Raw genomic sequence first — 15,863 nt, 5'->3', positions numbered from 1 at the left:
ATTTGTGAAAGTGATTGAAATTGTTGATCTTAGTGAGGAGAGATCCATGTAGTGGGTGTAGTAATGATAGGATTAAATTTTTTGTTGGGTGAAGAAATAAACCAAGGTTCCATGTGGTTAGTATTCTATGGACTAAGACATGAGTTGTTGGATTATAATGATGAGGTGAGATGATCCCAGAATATGATGTAGAGTACAGGGTCCCGTAGTTTAAGCTAGCATCTTTTCCTCCGAGTGAGGCTTCAACATAGAAGTATATTACAGTGGGAATCAAATTCATGTGGATAGATGTGTAGGGGGGAAATTGTAAGTCGTGAACGATAAGGCATGTATTTTATTATTTGGGGTGTAGACAAATAGTGTCCCCAAGCCTAAGTCTTTCCATTGTATCTTGTAAGATGGAGAATGCTAATATTCTAATGTCTCGCGAGAATCTTACCTCATGAATTGTATTAATATTAATCAGGCCAAGGATTCTTTGGAATTTTTTTTTTCATATCTTGCAATGTTTGATCATGTGCCATAAAACACATGCCATGATTATGTCGATGCCATGTTTCGTTATCTCATGTTTCACTAGGGGTTATCATGAAGCTTTTTCTCTGCCTTCACATATTTTGTCGAGGCAAAATGTTCAATGTGAGACTGTGTTATTTATTCTACACTCTTAGAGATTCAAAAGGTCCCTACCCATCATTCGGGGACGAATGATCCCAAGGGGGAGATAATGTAACACCCCGTACTTTCGGGCTAGAATCAAGACCGTCGTCCTTATGCGTATAGATCTGAACTAGATGATTCCTTGTTAATATATGTGCGGTGATCAATCCTATAGTGTAAGAATACCTTTGATTATGAATTGAGTTCCCAAAAATCCCCTAACTCTAAGACGAGTTGAAAACCTTTCTACCGGATAAGTTTTAGTGGATATTTAAACTTGGGTCAACTTCCATTGATGATAACTCCTAGTATATGATTAATTAGAGGGCCTATTATACATCTAATGAAAGGTATTCAAATAATCTTTCCAACGATATCAATTTCACCTAAATTTGATATCCGAGCAAAAAGTTATGGTCATTTTAGTGCCTAAGATAGTAGCAGCATACGATAAGCGTGCGACGCACGCCCTATCGCACACACGAAAATTTCAGATTCTCTTTCTGCATTTTTAAGGGAAAAATAGGTATCTTCCATCCCTTATCCAGCTATAACACGGGATTAAACTCCCAAAACACCAAAATATGATTCTTTTCTCTCAAATTCATCAAGAACTCACCCTAGGGTTTCAAACTAAAAACTCAAATATCTCAAGATTTAACCGTGGATTCTTCTTAATTCTTCAAGATTTGAAATCCCCATTGCGAGGCTACAAGAGGCACCCATCAATCTTACGTATAGCATCTCAAAAGCTAGAGTTCATTCAAAAGCTTTTAATTTAAGGTACGTGGGGTTTTCCTATAATCTCATGGGCATAGAAATCATGTTTTTAAGAAAAAGGGTTTCGGATTTGTGAATAAATTTATGTTTTAGAAGTTTTGATGGTATTGTTTTGGTCTTTAGTCCTTCCCCAAATTTATTTAAATTGATATGTGTATATATTTACATGTTTAATGTTGATGATTGAATTGAGAGCATGATAAATCCCTCTCATGTTATGATTTTTTTTTCTTACTTATCATATGGCGTGGATTGTTTTTTAAATGCATCTTGAAAAGCATGTTATGAAGTGTCTTACTTTATGAATGATTCGGTTATGTATCATGAATTTCCAAAGAGAGGGATGTTTGTATTTAAAAATGTTGAAATTGCATATAATGAAAGAGTGCATGGGTTTTGCCAAAAGGATATGACCACCTTATGTTTGAAGAGTTCTTGCATGATTTTGACTTATGTTTTTGGGACATGAAATCTCTTACACTATTTGTATGTTTGGGTGGTCTGAACTCTATTTTAATGACAGAATTATGCATGATGAATTATCGCTCAGAAATAGGACTTGCAAGTCTTGGTGTGGCAATACCAATTTAGATTATGCCATGATAATTCAGAACAGAATGGAACGCATGTTTGAAATCGGACTTTTCAGATGTTTAAACTCAAAAAATGCATGATTCAGAATAGGATAAAATTGAGCATAAAAAGAGCTTAGGTTGTTCCCCGAAGAAGGCATGAGTTCAGAAAACTCATTATCCGAAATAGTGATTTGTCGATTCGGGTATATTACATTACGCTGGCCTAGTGCCGTGTGGCGTATCAAAATTAGAAGCATCAACCCTTGCGGCACACTTGGGTTGGGGGCTTCCCTGCAGAGTCAATGAAAGATTCCATATGGCCTGTGGGATTTTAGACTTGTAGGGGTGTACCACCTAACTCAGATTTAATACGAAGATCAAAAACTGCATTGTCAAGAATGATTTATGATTTTTCAGAAAGGTGCCCATGTGTTTTGAGAACTATTTTATGTATGATGTTTTGACAAATTGCTCTCCATTATTTTATATATACAAACGCTTTATTTTGGATTACTTTGCATACCAGTACATCTATATTGAACCCTATCCCTCTAGGTTCTGAGGCTCAGTTTAGGGGACCTGATAAGCAGTAGATTCAGACAGACGAAAGTGCAGAGTTCAGTTGATGATCCTTCTATACTCCAGAAGGCCTATCTATTTTTTTGACATTTATCATAGTTTTGGTTTTGGTCTACTGGGGCCTTGTCCCAGTTTTAAGACAATCGATATTTGATCATGTAGTAGAGATTTTGCAGGCGGTTATCAGACCTTGTTAGATGGTTCTGGATTTTTGACTTTCATTTTAATTTATGTCAGACTTACGACCATGATTCCGTTGTTACATCTATTTCCGCATTTACTTATTTTGTATGAATGGTGTATATTATTTCTAGTTAGAAGGATGTCCGGGCCTTAATGGTTCGGGATGCTCGTCATAGCCAGGGCCTCAGTTCGGGTCATAACACATATACTTTTGACGTATAGTCAGTGAAGTGAAAAATCTCCCAACACCCAATTTTGCAAGTGAGAACGACTTCTTTTATTTGGCTAGTGTCAAAGGTTGTCTTAGTTTATATGGCAGTAGACTTGAAAGCGAAAAATTGGACATGTAAATTATTGAACAAGGTGAAAGCTGGAAATGGTTAACGAAAATATGCAACTTGCCCTGTACTTGCAAAACGTTTGTACAAGTTAGAGTGCTTTTGGGATGCACGAGAAATGATGACATTGTCTTTCAAAGTAACATTACTAATAATAATTTGATTGACAAGATTATTGTTGGAACTATTGTATTTACTAATTTCCATGGCAATTTGAGGGGTAATAAGACTCGCATAGTTTAGGGATATAGGTAATAAAAAAAATTGAGTGGCGGAATGTAATAAGACAATTAAGGAAGTTCTTATGCCTTTTTGCTTTACTATATCACAAACGTCATGTGGAATTATTAGGAACTTATAATACTGCTTTTGGCATGAGAACCATTATTATTTTTAAATGGGGAACCACCTGGACCGAATGTAGTTCTCCATGCAGTTCACACTTAACTAACTTACGGAATTAGTTGCAACACCAATGTATTTATAAAATTTACATTACTGACTGACTCTACCCTGAAATTGAGGGTAGAAGGGAGCAGAGGGCTGGGGGGTTGTGATACAAGAAAATTAAGGAAGTATCAAAACACACTTCAATTCAGTCCACTAATCTTAAGGATCCGAGGATCTTTTTTGAGACCACTCTCGGATTTGCTACTGACAAGAAGAATAGAAGGCACAATGGTGTATATAACACCAAAACAGAAACAAGATGATAACAATATGACACAACAATAAGATGAACAACAAGTCACGGCTTCACTAAAATACAAGAACAAATGGATTCAAGTTACAACACTAACAAGATTACAATAAGAAAAAAGGATAGACAGATAGAATAAATGAAAATGTAATCTTAAGAACTCGACTATTCCACTCTTGAACCCTTAACACTACACACATCAATTCATCTATCTCTTACGTGACACAAGATCGGATACCACCTCTCTATCATCTACGTTTCCAAGCAAAATACAATCACTAGTGATTCGACACTAGATCTTGCCATAGTTTCGGTTGGTGGCTTTTTCAAGCCCTAACTATGTTGTTTCAAGTCTTACAAGACTTACAATAATATCCAAAAGCTAAGTCTAAAATCCCTATAATGTTATATTTATGCTAGCTTACAAATAAAATACAAAAAGACCAAAAGACCCTTTAGAGACTTAGGTTCCCATCAAGTGTATTATGTTGGCTGATTTTAGTGCATTTAGGTCCCCTTTTGTTCTTCAATTTCACACACCAAGTCTCGAACCCAACATGCACTCCCATAACTCTATATCCGTGATTATTCTCATGTCATCCTCTCCATCTTGAGAGGAATTTTCCCACAAATTCACGACTTCACCTCGTTCAATCGGCTACTTCAAAATAAACCACTAAAAATAGACCGCAAAACATGAGATGGCACAAAAATAGTTAGCAAAATCAAGAGGAACCTGAGAGCACATTAACACAAGTCTTGGCCAACATCTTTATTTTGAACCTCGACTTCCTCTCCATCTTGAGCTTTGTCATTACTCTCATCCGAAACAAGTCTCCTACCATTATACAAGCATCGTCATAGACTCCATATCCATCATGTTCCTTTCTACCTTTCTCCTCTACATGGACATGTTGGCTTTGGTGAAGTGGAGTTTTGGTTGAGAGGATTGATTTGGTAAAGTGGAACTTCAGTGGTGGAGCTTGGACGGAGGGATTTAGCTTCCAAGTCCTTTTTTTTGGACTTGATCGAATGGAGGAGTGATTAACCTATGTAGGTCTCGGGTTGGAGGGCATTTGGTGGCTTGGCTTATGTCTATGTCACTTGGTGGTGGTCTTGGAAGATTGATTGTTTGAGGTAAAGCTTCAGAAGTAGAACCACGAGAATTTCATCAACTCTCCACTTGATCCAACCTCTCAAGTATAGTAGACATATCCAGCCCAACCCGTATTGGCCTTAGCCATTTCTTGGGCAATAGCATCAAGGTGGGCCAAAATGGTGTCCATTATGGCAAAGGAATTACCTACAAAACTAAAAACACGTTAGTTGTACAAAAACATCCTCACTCTCTCTTTTTATTTGTTGCCTCTCGGATCCCTCACACTCAATCTCACAAGTGTTATAATATTTCTTGTACTCCGAGAGGTTTTGAGAGGTGAATCGAAGTTTACAAAGACTCCAAAGAGTAAGAAAACATACAAGGATGTATTATAATGACTAAAAGAATGAAGACACACAAATAAAAGTTTACACGAAGAACGGTTTCAAAACTAACTTACAATCTAGTTCTAGCTCATAAGTTAGTAATGGAATCAACAAACGAGACTAAAGAACAACAAATTGAAACTATAAGACATAAATTTGATTACAAATAAAATACAAAAACACCAAAATGCCCCTTAGAGACTTAGGTGCCCACCAAGTTTAGTATGTTGGCTAATTTTTAGTGCATTTAGGTCCTCTTTAGCACTTCAATTGCAGACACCAAGTATCGGACCCAACATGCACTCCCATAAGTCCATATCCATGATTATTCCTATATCAGGTGGGGGGAGGGTGTGTTGATTAAAAACTGCAGAGGGGACTGGATGATATAGCATACATGCATTGAAGGCACACCCCAAACTACCAACACTTTCTCTGAACTAACAACTCTTAATCAGGGATCAACGACAGCTGAAAAATACAAATCTTACACCTTAAGAGACTACAACAGATTCCATAGAGGTAATTAGAATGTCGTACAATGGTTCATCAACTTATGACTTTTTAATTTGTGAATGAAGGGAGTCGAACCACATGCTCGGCAGACTTGCTAGCCAATAAAGGAGCCGGGAAAAAAGTTTTGGAAGATTGCATATGCTAGTAGTTCCTTCAGTATTTGTAAATGATGTTTTTTGGACAGACATCCTATGAATTACATATGATAAACAAAGTTTGGTTCTTAATGGTAATAGTTTATTTGCTCGGTACAATATAATGAGCATAAACTATCCCCAAGATGGTATTGTTTGTTTTTATCTTTGAAATTAGACAAATAATGAAGAAAGAGTTGGAGCGAAAAAGATATTGCAATTGTAGTGGCAAAGGAAATTTATTTTATTAATTACTCAAAAAAAAAATATTTATAGCTAAATTATAACTACAATTTAAATTGGATAACTAATTTCTATTCAAATAATAAAGGGATAACTTATTGTTAAGTCACATAGGACTCTAATAATTTAAAACTACTAAAATTATCTACTCCTGATTTATTTCTGAGACATATCTTCAACACTACTCCTCGAATTAGAAATTTTATATTGAAGTCTCGGCTGATTTTGACCTCTTAAATAAATCTACCAATTCATATTTGGCCTTGCAAGGCTTGTGTACATCTTCTGTTCGATTAAATAAGAAACTTTTGCTTCTCATATCAACTTCTAAAATCTAATGACTACTGGAATCCAAGATTCAACAATATTTATCTCCAAATAATAATTTAAATCCTTCTTCCATAAGTTGGCCAACACTTAACAAACTTTTATTAATATCGGACACGTAAAAGACATTTGAAATTATTTTTGTACCTTAAATTATTTTGATTACAACATTCCCTTTTCCTTCTGCAAGAATATAGTCACCTTTCCCAATTTTTACTTTCTTATTTTCCAAAGGCAAAAACTTAAAAAAAAAAGTTTTTCTCATATGTCATGTGGTTTGTACATCCATGGTCAATCATCCAAAAATTAGATTTCGTGGTTGAAGAATATGTTGCTACAAATAACTGATCTTCTTCTTCTTTGGTGACTTGGACGTTTCCTTCATATTTTTGAGATTTCTTTTGCAAATAAAATCTTGATGGACAAGTTGATTACGGATCTTGCATTGTGCATCTGGTCTCTTCGAACATTTAAATTTAAATAAAGGATGACCTATTTTTTCACAATGCTCGCAAGGTGGGTAATTTTTTCGTGAATTTTTACACTTGCTTTGAGTCTTGTGGTTGGCTCCCAAAACTCCTTCAATCATATCATTCTGCCTCATAAGCCTTCTTTTCTCTTGTGCCCGCAATGTATTTAGTAATTCTTTCTAGGTAATCTTGACAGATCTTTTGAGTTTTCCTAGGTAGTTATTGATACTTCGTATCTCTCAGGCACAGTAACAAGAATTTTTTAAACAATTCTTGAATCTTTAAATTTTTTGCCAAGCAATCTTACCTTATTAACAATGCTTAGAAGATAGTCCGAGTACTCTCTAATGATCTCAGATTCCTTTATCTTTTGTAATTTGAATTTACTTATTAGATTCAACACCTTCATGCCTCTTATTCTTTTTTCAAATAATCCCAAATATCTTTTGTTGTATTAAAGGCCATAATTCTCATGAAAATTATTAGAGAAACACTTGCAGACAAATTTTCTTTTGCCTTTGATTGTCTGATTTTCTTTTCCTTTTAACTTTTTGTCTGAGCCACCATGAGATTATCGGGTAGTGGAATGTCACGAACCGAGCAAGGGCCCTGGCCGCGACGAGCATCTCGAACCATGAAGGCCCGGGCGTCCCTTTCTATCTGGAAATCGTGAACACCATTCATATAGAATAAAGAAAAATGTGGAAAACTATTACAACAGAATCATGGTCAACTTTTATTTCAAACTACACAATACTGAAATAAGTTGGTAAAGATCAATAGCTAACACTTTTCTGTGAAATCTCTACTAATTGAAAATAATCTCTGTCTAAAGACTGGGACAAGGCCCCCAGTCGGACCATGAATCAAAATAAAATAATAATGACATATATATTAGGCACTCAGGAATAAGGGAGGATCACTAGCTGTAAACTTCTGACAAGTCAATCTACTGCTTAACGGGACCCCGGGACTGTGTATCAAAATCCTGAAATATAGGGGGTCAATACAGATGTACTGGTATGCAGGGAAATCCAAAATAACGAATTTATACATCTATAACATAGGTGAGAGCAAGTCTTAAAACATTATGCATGAAATAGTTTAAAATACATGGGCCATTTAATAAGATCTTAAAATAATCTTGACAATGAGATTTCATTCTTTGTATTACTTCTAAGCTAAATGGTACACCCTACATTTCTACAATCCCACGGGCTATATGGAATCCGTCCTTGACTCCACGGTCAAGCCCCCAATCCAAGTTTCCCACAAGGATTGGGGTGTCACCAAGGGGAGGACACAAAAGATCACAAAGTAGAGTGTCATAATCCCCAATCAAGTCAACATGTCATGGTAGTGCACAATATCACAAAGCAGGTCTCCTAACCATAAATCCCAATTTGGGACAACATGAATCAAGGTACACAAGATCACAAAGCATGCTACCATAATTCCGTATCGACAAATCACGGTTTCTAGCATAGTCTTTTAACTCGTACTTTCTTCGAGTAACCATCCAACTCTCTCTAAGCCCAGTTTTAACCTTTTCTAAAAATGCAACTTTCTGAATTCAAAATCTGAAAATCTGGGTGAAATCTGATTTCTATTCAATTCTGTGTTTGTCATAGCATTGTCTGATTTGGTAAAGTAATACCAAGACTTGCAAGTCATGTTTCTGAGCCATAAAATATCATATCACAGTTTTCTCTTTTAAAATATAAAGTTTAGACCACCATACTTCAAATAATTCAAGAAGACTCATTCTTTCAAAAACATTTATTAAATTATGCAAAAATCATTCTTTTCAATTATTTCAACAAACATGTGGTGGTTATATATTCTTTGCAAACCATGCAATTCTTTCATTATATATATATATATATATTCAATATTTATCAACATATAAAACCCCTTTCTCATCAATTTAAAATCAATCTTAAATCATTTAACAATAGTCAAGAACATTGATACCATGCTTCTAAATAAAATTTTAAAATCAAGAGATGTTGCAACATGAAAGGGAACGTAAATAATCAAGCTCTAAATTCAATTAACAACTTAAACACATACATAAATATATAAGATTACAAATCAATTTGGGGGAAAGGCCTCAAGACCAAATCAATATCATCAAAACCTTTAAAAGCATAAATCTAATTATAAATCCAAAATCCCTTTTTGTAAATTCATGATTTCTAAACCTTTAACATGATTAAGAAGAATTTACCATGCCCGGGTAGATTTAGGAAAACCCCACGTACCTTAGATTATTTAATTTGAAATATGGAATTCGGATCTTGGTTCTTTTCTTGGAATTCTTGATCTTGGGGATGAGTTCTTGATCTTTAGGGAAAGGATTAGGGTTGAATTTTTTAGAGGAATTGATTAGTTTGTAGTGTATTTTGCCCGAATACTGATTTTATTTCGTGTTGTGGTTGAGGTGAGACGAGGATAAAGATGAAAATACTCCTAAGGGAACACAAAAGGTCGCAACAGTCCCTTAGTTGACAGGCTGATATACTGAAGTAAATTAGGCATAACTTTTTACTCTGGTGTTGGATTTGGAAGAAATGAGTTGCGTTGGAAAGCGAACTAAAATACCTTTCATTTGATATGTAGCAGTCCACCCAGTTCGTTATATAACAGGAGTTATAATCGATAAAAGTTAACCGAAGTTGAAGTGTCCACTAAAACTTAATCAATAGAATTGTTTTCAACTCGTCTTAGAGTTAGGAGATTCATGTGACCTCAATTCACGTTCAAAAGTTTTCCCACACTATAGGAGTGATAACCACATATACATTAACAAGGAATAATTTAGTTCGGGTCAATAAGCATAGGAACGATGGTCTAAATTCTAGCCCGAAAGTACGGAATGTTACACGAAAGTACATCATAATCTACCTTCACGGCGTCGTAAAGATCTAAAGCCTCAAGATAAGTCTCCATTCTTACTACCCAAAGATGCTAATTTTCATCATCTAAGAGAGGAGGAGCTATATGGAAAAAGTTATTTTTAAAATTCATCTTTATCACAGTTCCCTCAAGAAAATGGCTCTAGATACGAATTATTGGTTTTTACCTTTGAAATTAGAGAAATAACAGAGAAAGAGTTGGAGGAAAAATATACTGCAATTGTATTGTCAAAGGAAATTTATTTTATTAATAACTCAAAACATATTTTTATTGCTAAATTTCTAACTGCACTTCATTTAAATTGGATAACTAATTCATATTCAAATAATTAAGGAATAACTACTTTCTTTGCACATAGAACTCTATCTCATTAACTGGATCATGGATAAAAAAATATGAGAATTATCTACTCCACATTTATTTCTAAGACATATCATATTGTCAAAGTCCATATAGGGAGTGGGATATACTTAACAGTCCTCCACATGCCTAGGCCTTGTTAACTTGAGAGTGAAAAATATAACATGGGAGCCCAACATCGATAAACAAAGAGTTGGGATGGTCCAGACTCTGATACCATTTCAAGAATGGATCTTAGACCTAACTCAACCCAAAAAGTTAGCTCTTGAGGGTAGTATTGTCCAAGTCCAGAGACCAATTACCCAACCCTTATCCCATGTGGGATATACTTAAAATTTATTAATCAAACAATTACCTAGTAGGTATATAAAAAGGTGTTGAGTTAGCCCAAAATAAAAAGGGGTGAAACCTTTCGACCAAAAACAACTCTTCGGTGGTAAGAAGTAAGATGAAATTCTTGTACCAATACTCTGTATTTTATCTTCAAAATAAGAAGCCAACTGCTGCGAGAACAAATTATGTTGTAAGGAAAGCAATAAAAATTGTATGACTCATCATTTGCAGGCCCACATGTTTGGGGCAGGAGGAAAGGGTCACTTTTTCTATTACATTAAGGATTTCGAGCTCAAGGTAATCCCTATCCCTGCTGGTAAGAGCTATTGGCAAAGAAAGAAAAATCCAACAAATTACAAAAATAAATAAATTGCAGGAACGCGTAAACAATTGCTAACTCTGTTTTTTTGATAAATTTAAATTGAAAGCCACCTTAGTCTTTCAAGAAGAGTAACATTGTCAATCATAATGGAAAAAGTTTTCAAAAAACCAAGTGCAACAATATTAACAGCCTATCTGGTTGTGACCAACGAAGGTCTAAACTAACAGTCTCTTCTCCACCAATCCAAAACACCATCAAAAGGAATGCTCACATTGTAGAATCTCCAACATTAACGACAGATGAGGGGGCGAAGGAAGGTAACTGAGAACCACGAGCAGCCAATGTGTCCTGAGGTGCATTCATAGAAAACTTGTGAGCGACTGCAAAACTGGTCATTCCGCTACGAGAAACTACCATGTTCTCAGGTGCATTCAAAGAACCGGAGCTTGCGGCTGCATAACTGGACATTCTGCTATGAGCAGCCACATTGTTCTCAGGTGTATTTTCAGCACCAAAGATAGCATCTGCATAACTGGATACACCGCTACGCGCAGCATTGAACAACATTGCATGAGAAGTTGGCGCTTTCCCAACATCAAATATGGAATTGAGATCATTGTCTTCGTCCCTAGGCTCACTGATTAATGCTTCAATGTCACTGCTAATTCTAGAGATAGGGTGACCGTAAGCTCTACTGTTAGCAACAGCACATGGCTGTTCTCTAGGTAATAGGGATCTTCCAGCGTCAACAAGAAAACCAGTTTCAGTTGCATCTTCATCCTCCATGATTATTTCATAATCGGAATATGAACTCACTAATCATATCACGATACAAGACTATCATGGGCTGCAGACTTTCCTTTAGCAACTGCTATTGTCTGATCAACATTGATGCTTTCTCGAGGAGCGTGCTCTCTTTCTTAGTTCTTGGCATTGCTTGTGAAGTTCCTAAGACTTTAGCATCTGCACTAGTTATATCGAGAATGCTTGCTCTTCTCTTCTCCTTGGGAATGGCTTTGAGACACGTGAAGTACCTTTGGGCATGGCTAGCCACCTGCATTGGTGTTCTTGTTATCACGCAGTTCCTAGATATACTTTTCCAGTCACCTCTTACATATTTATCTAAGGCCTGGAGAAAGGACCTATAACAGGTGATAAAGAATGGATCTTGGGCCTAACTTAAACTCAAAAGCTAGCTCATGAGGGGAGGATTGCTCAAGTCCATATAAGGAGACCAATTACCCATCCCTTTTAAATGTGGAATATTTAAGACTCCCCCACACGCCCAAGCCTAGTTAACTGGAGTGTTGAAAATATAATATGGGGGCCCAACATTAGGTAACATAGATTTGGGCTAGGTGTGGCTCTAATACCATATAAAGAATTGATTTTGGGTGTAACTCAACCTCAAAAGCTAGAAAATGAGGAGAGGATTGCCCAAGACTATATAAGGTAACCAAGGACCCCGCACGGTCGGAACTGGACATCTGGAGCTTGGAAAATATAAGATGGGGGGCACAACATCAAAAATAAATGAATTGGGTGGGTTTGTCTCTGATACAATGTAAAGAATGGATCCTTGGCTTAACTCAACCTCAAAAGCTATCTCAGTACAACTTCAATACAATTGTTTTCTATAATTATGATCAAAGGCAAAACCATAGTTTGATATACCTCTATCCTTCTTCCGTCCTCTATTCGGCTTTAATTTTCTATTGATTTCAGATGGTAGTCTGTCCTTCTAAAGAAGAAACTCCGAGTTCTTGTAATACGGATTTGCCTTTTGTGTACTCTTCTCCCTCTCCACATATTCATGAACTGCATTGTTATTGTTTACAAAAGTAGAAAGACTTGGGTGGGACGGATGTTAGAACTGATATTGGCGATGGTTGATACAAGACAACCTAAGAACACATGAAAACAAACACAAAAATTGTCCACTAGTTCAAGGAACTATGGACCTCTTTTGGTGACCCCTCTCAGATTCCAGAACACCATGTAATGAGGTGTTTAACACCTAATTTCTAGCAACAAACCAAACTATATTATGATAATAAAAATGAAGAACAACAATGTTACAAACACAATAACCAAACGGCTTGAACAACAACAACACAAACTACAAGATTAGGACAAGAAACAAAGATAGATAGTTGGACAAGTTTTGATGTAGTCTTAACAAACCAAGAGCATATTCACTCTTGGACCTTTAACACTTCATAAAACAAACACCTAACTCTTACAATGACATAAGAGAGGCGTCCACCTCTCAAAGCACCAAAGTCTCAAGATTTGCAACATACAAGAGAATCCACCCTTTAGTGACTAGTCTACAAAAATACTCAAAAGTGTCATGATCATGATCATACTTGTATCATCCTCTCTATCTTGAGAGGAATTTGACCACAAATTCACGAGTTCACCTTTTTTACAAAGGCACTTCGCCATCTTCTTTTTCGGCCACACATCTTCTTCATACTCTTCATTTCGCACTTCGGCTTCTTTTTGCTCTCCATCTTGCAGTTTTCCATCATTCTTAACCGATTTAATGCCCACCTCTTCTCTAAGATAGAAAAATCTACCTTCACTTAGGATCATATTCCGCCGGTTTAGCCACTCACTAGCCTTGTCCCCCACCCTTGACACTTGAAGCATTGAAACCCATTGGGATTGGAAGTATAATTCAATTTACCTTCATACCTTAGAAGATGTTTTTGGAAACCCTTAGTGGTCTCAGGATGGGTATCCATGAATGAGTTCTCTTTGATCTCCCTCTCAACCTCTAAACCCGCATGGAAGATGCCATATATGGTGTCAAATTTGTGAAGCGTCATGTGAGTGGAGATGTTCTTGTTTAACCCAACCTTGAAACACAAAATGTCATGACTTACTTGCTCGCCTCGGTGGTTAATTTTAACATCAATTGTTGAAATTCATTGTAGTAAGCCATGTCACTCTTGCTCCCTTGCCTCAAATTATACAATTTGGCTAGAATCTCATGCCTATAAGTCTCGGGCAAGTAGCGTTGCCGCATAAGGTTCTTCAACTGAAACCAAGGAGGAGGTTGTCCCCCAATCATCTCATTCCCAAACTGTTTAACATACTCCCACCATGTATTAGCATGCCCTTCGAAGTGAGCTATAGCATAGCAACTTTTCTTTTCTTCGGTAAGATCATTAAGTTGGAAGATCTTGTGACAAGACCACTCCAATGCAAGGTAGGCTTTAGGATCACTCTCACCTTTGAAAATGGGAAGGTTCACTTTGATGAAATTGAGACCTACATCTCGGTTTGGATGGCCATATCTCACCTCTCAGTCTAACTCTCCATGTATACCCCTCATTCTTTCTTCACTCAAGTAAACATCATCATACGACCCATAACCACCATGTTTTTCTCCCCTACCATAGCCCTTAACATGGATGGGTCTATTTGGGTTAAGTGGAGCTTGTAGTGGCGGGATTAGATTTGGATAGTAAGGTCTTTGGTGAAGTGGAGTTTGGTTGAGAGGGTTTGGGTTTGGTTGTGGCATTTGGGTTCCAAGCCCTTCTTGTTGGACTTGGTGAAGTGGAAGATGGTTTGGTCTATCTTGTTCTTGGCTTTGGGAGTAGATTTTTGTTGGATTTATGGCAATTGGTGGATATAGCATTTGGTTCATGGTCCCGGGAGTATTAGTTGGGGAATTATTTTAAGGTGTGGAAGGTCGACTCATTTGGATTTCCACATGTTCTAATCTCCCACTTATTGATGCCACATCCGTATCTAATTTCACAAGACCCACATTCAACCTAGCCATATCTTGGGACATAGTTTCAAGGCGAGCCAAAATGAGATTGATGACATTATTATCCATTGTTTGAGCATTTGAAGCCTTGGGTTCCGTTGTGGTTATACCAAAAATAACCCTTCAAGTTACGGTCCAACAAGACACCCAATCAGTCCACAACGCCACACACAACAATACAATACAAATTCTACTAAACAAAACACACGTGAGTTCAAAACAACCTCCCACAATGAGATCCCACCTTTAGGTTTCTTCAAACTCAATCTTAACAATGGTGGATAGCTCAAATAACCTCCAATTTAGCTCAAATTATAACCCTATACTCCTGTAGTATTAGAGAACACAAATCTAACACTAAAAACACAAGAAAAATACAAAATCAAAAACTTATAATTTGACCTAGGGTCAAAAACAGGTTTAGTTTTTTTTTTTTAGGGGGATTTTCGATTTTGACACTTCGTTGTTGTTGGGATTTTCAATTTCTATACTCTAATAGTGTCAGGGAATAAGGATCTAGCACTAGAATCACACAAAACACACAAATTAGAGGTGTGGAGGCAAACCCTTGAGTCTAAAGGGTTCAGGGTGAGCAGAAGCAAGACAGAGTATGTGGAATGCAAGTTTAATGACGTGAGGCGGGAGAATGAGGTAGTAGTGAAACTGGAATCACAGGAGGTAGGTAAGAGGGAGAGTTTCAAGTATCTCGGGTCCGTGATCCAGAGTAACGGTGAGATTGACGAGGATGTCTCGCACCGTATTGGGGCGGGATGGATGAAGTGGAAGCTCGCGTCGGGGGTGCTGTGTGATAAGAAGGTGCCGCCTAAGCTTAAAGGCAAATTCTACAGGGCGGTAGTCCGGCCGGCCATGTTGTATGGAGCAGAGTGTTGGCCAGTTAAGAACTCCCACATCCAAAAGATGAGGGTGGCAGAAGTGCGGATGTTGCGCTGGATGTGTGGGCTGACTAGAGGGGATAGAGTTCGGAATGAGAACATCCGGGAGAAGGTTGGTGTGACACCAGTGGAGTGCAAGATGCGGGAAGCCCGATTGAGATGGTTCGGACACGTGAAGAAGAGGGGCGTGGATGCCCCGGTCCGTAGGTGTGAGAGGCTAGCGTTGGATGGTTTTAAGCGGGGTAGGGGTAGGCCGAAAAAG

The sequence above is a fragment of the Capsicum annuum genome, unplaced genomic scaffold, assembly GCF_002878395.1.
Source record: "Capsicum annuum cultivar UCD-10X-F1 unplaced genomic scaffold, UCD10Xv1.1 ctg4174, whole genome shotgun sequence".
Classification (NCBI taxonomy): Eukaryota; Viridiplantae; Streptophyta; class Magnoliopsida; order Solanales; family Solanaceae; genus Capsicum; species Capsicum annuum.
The sequence above is the reverse complement of the archived record's forward strand: the minus strand, read 5'-3'. Positions refer to the sequence as shown.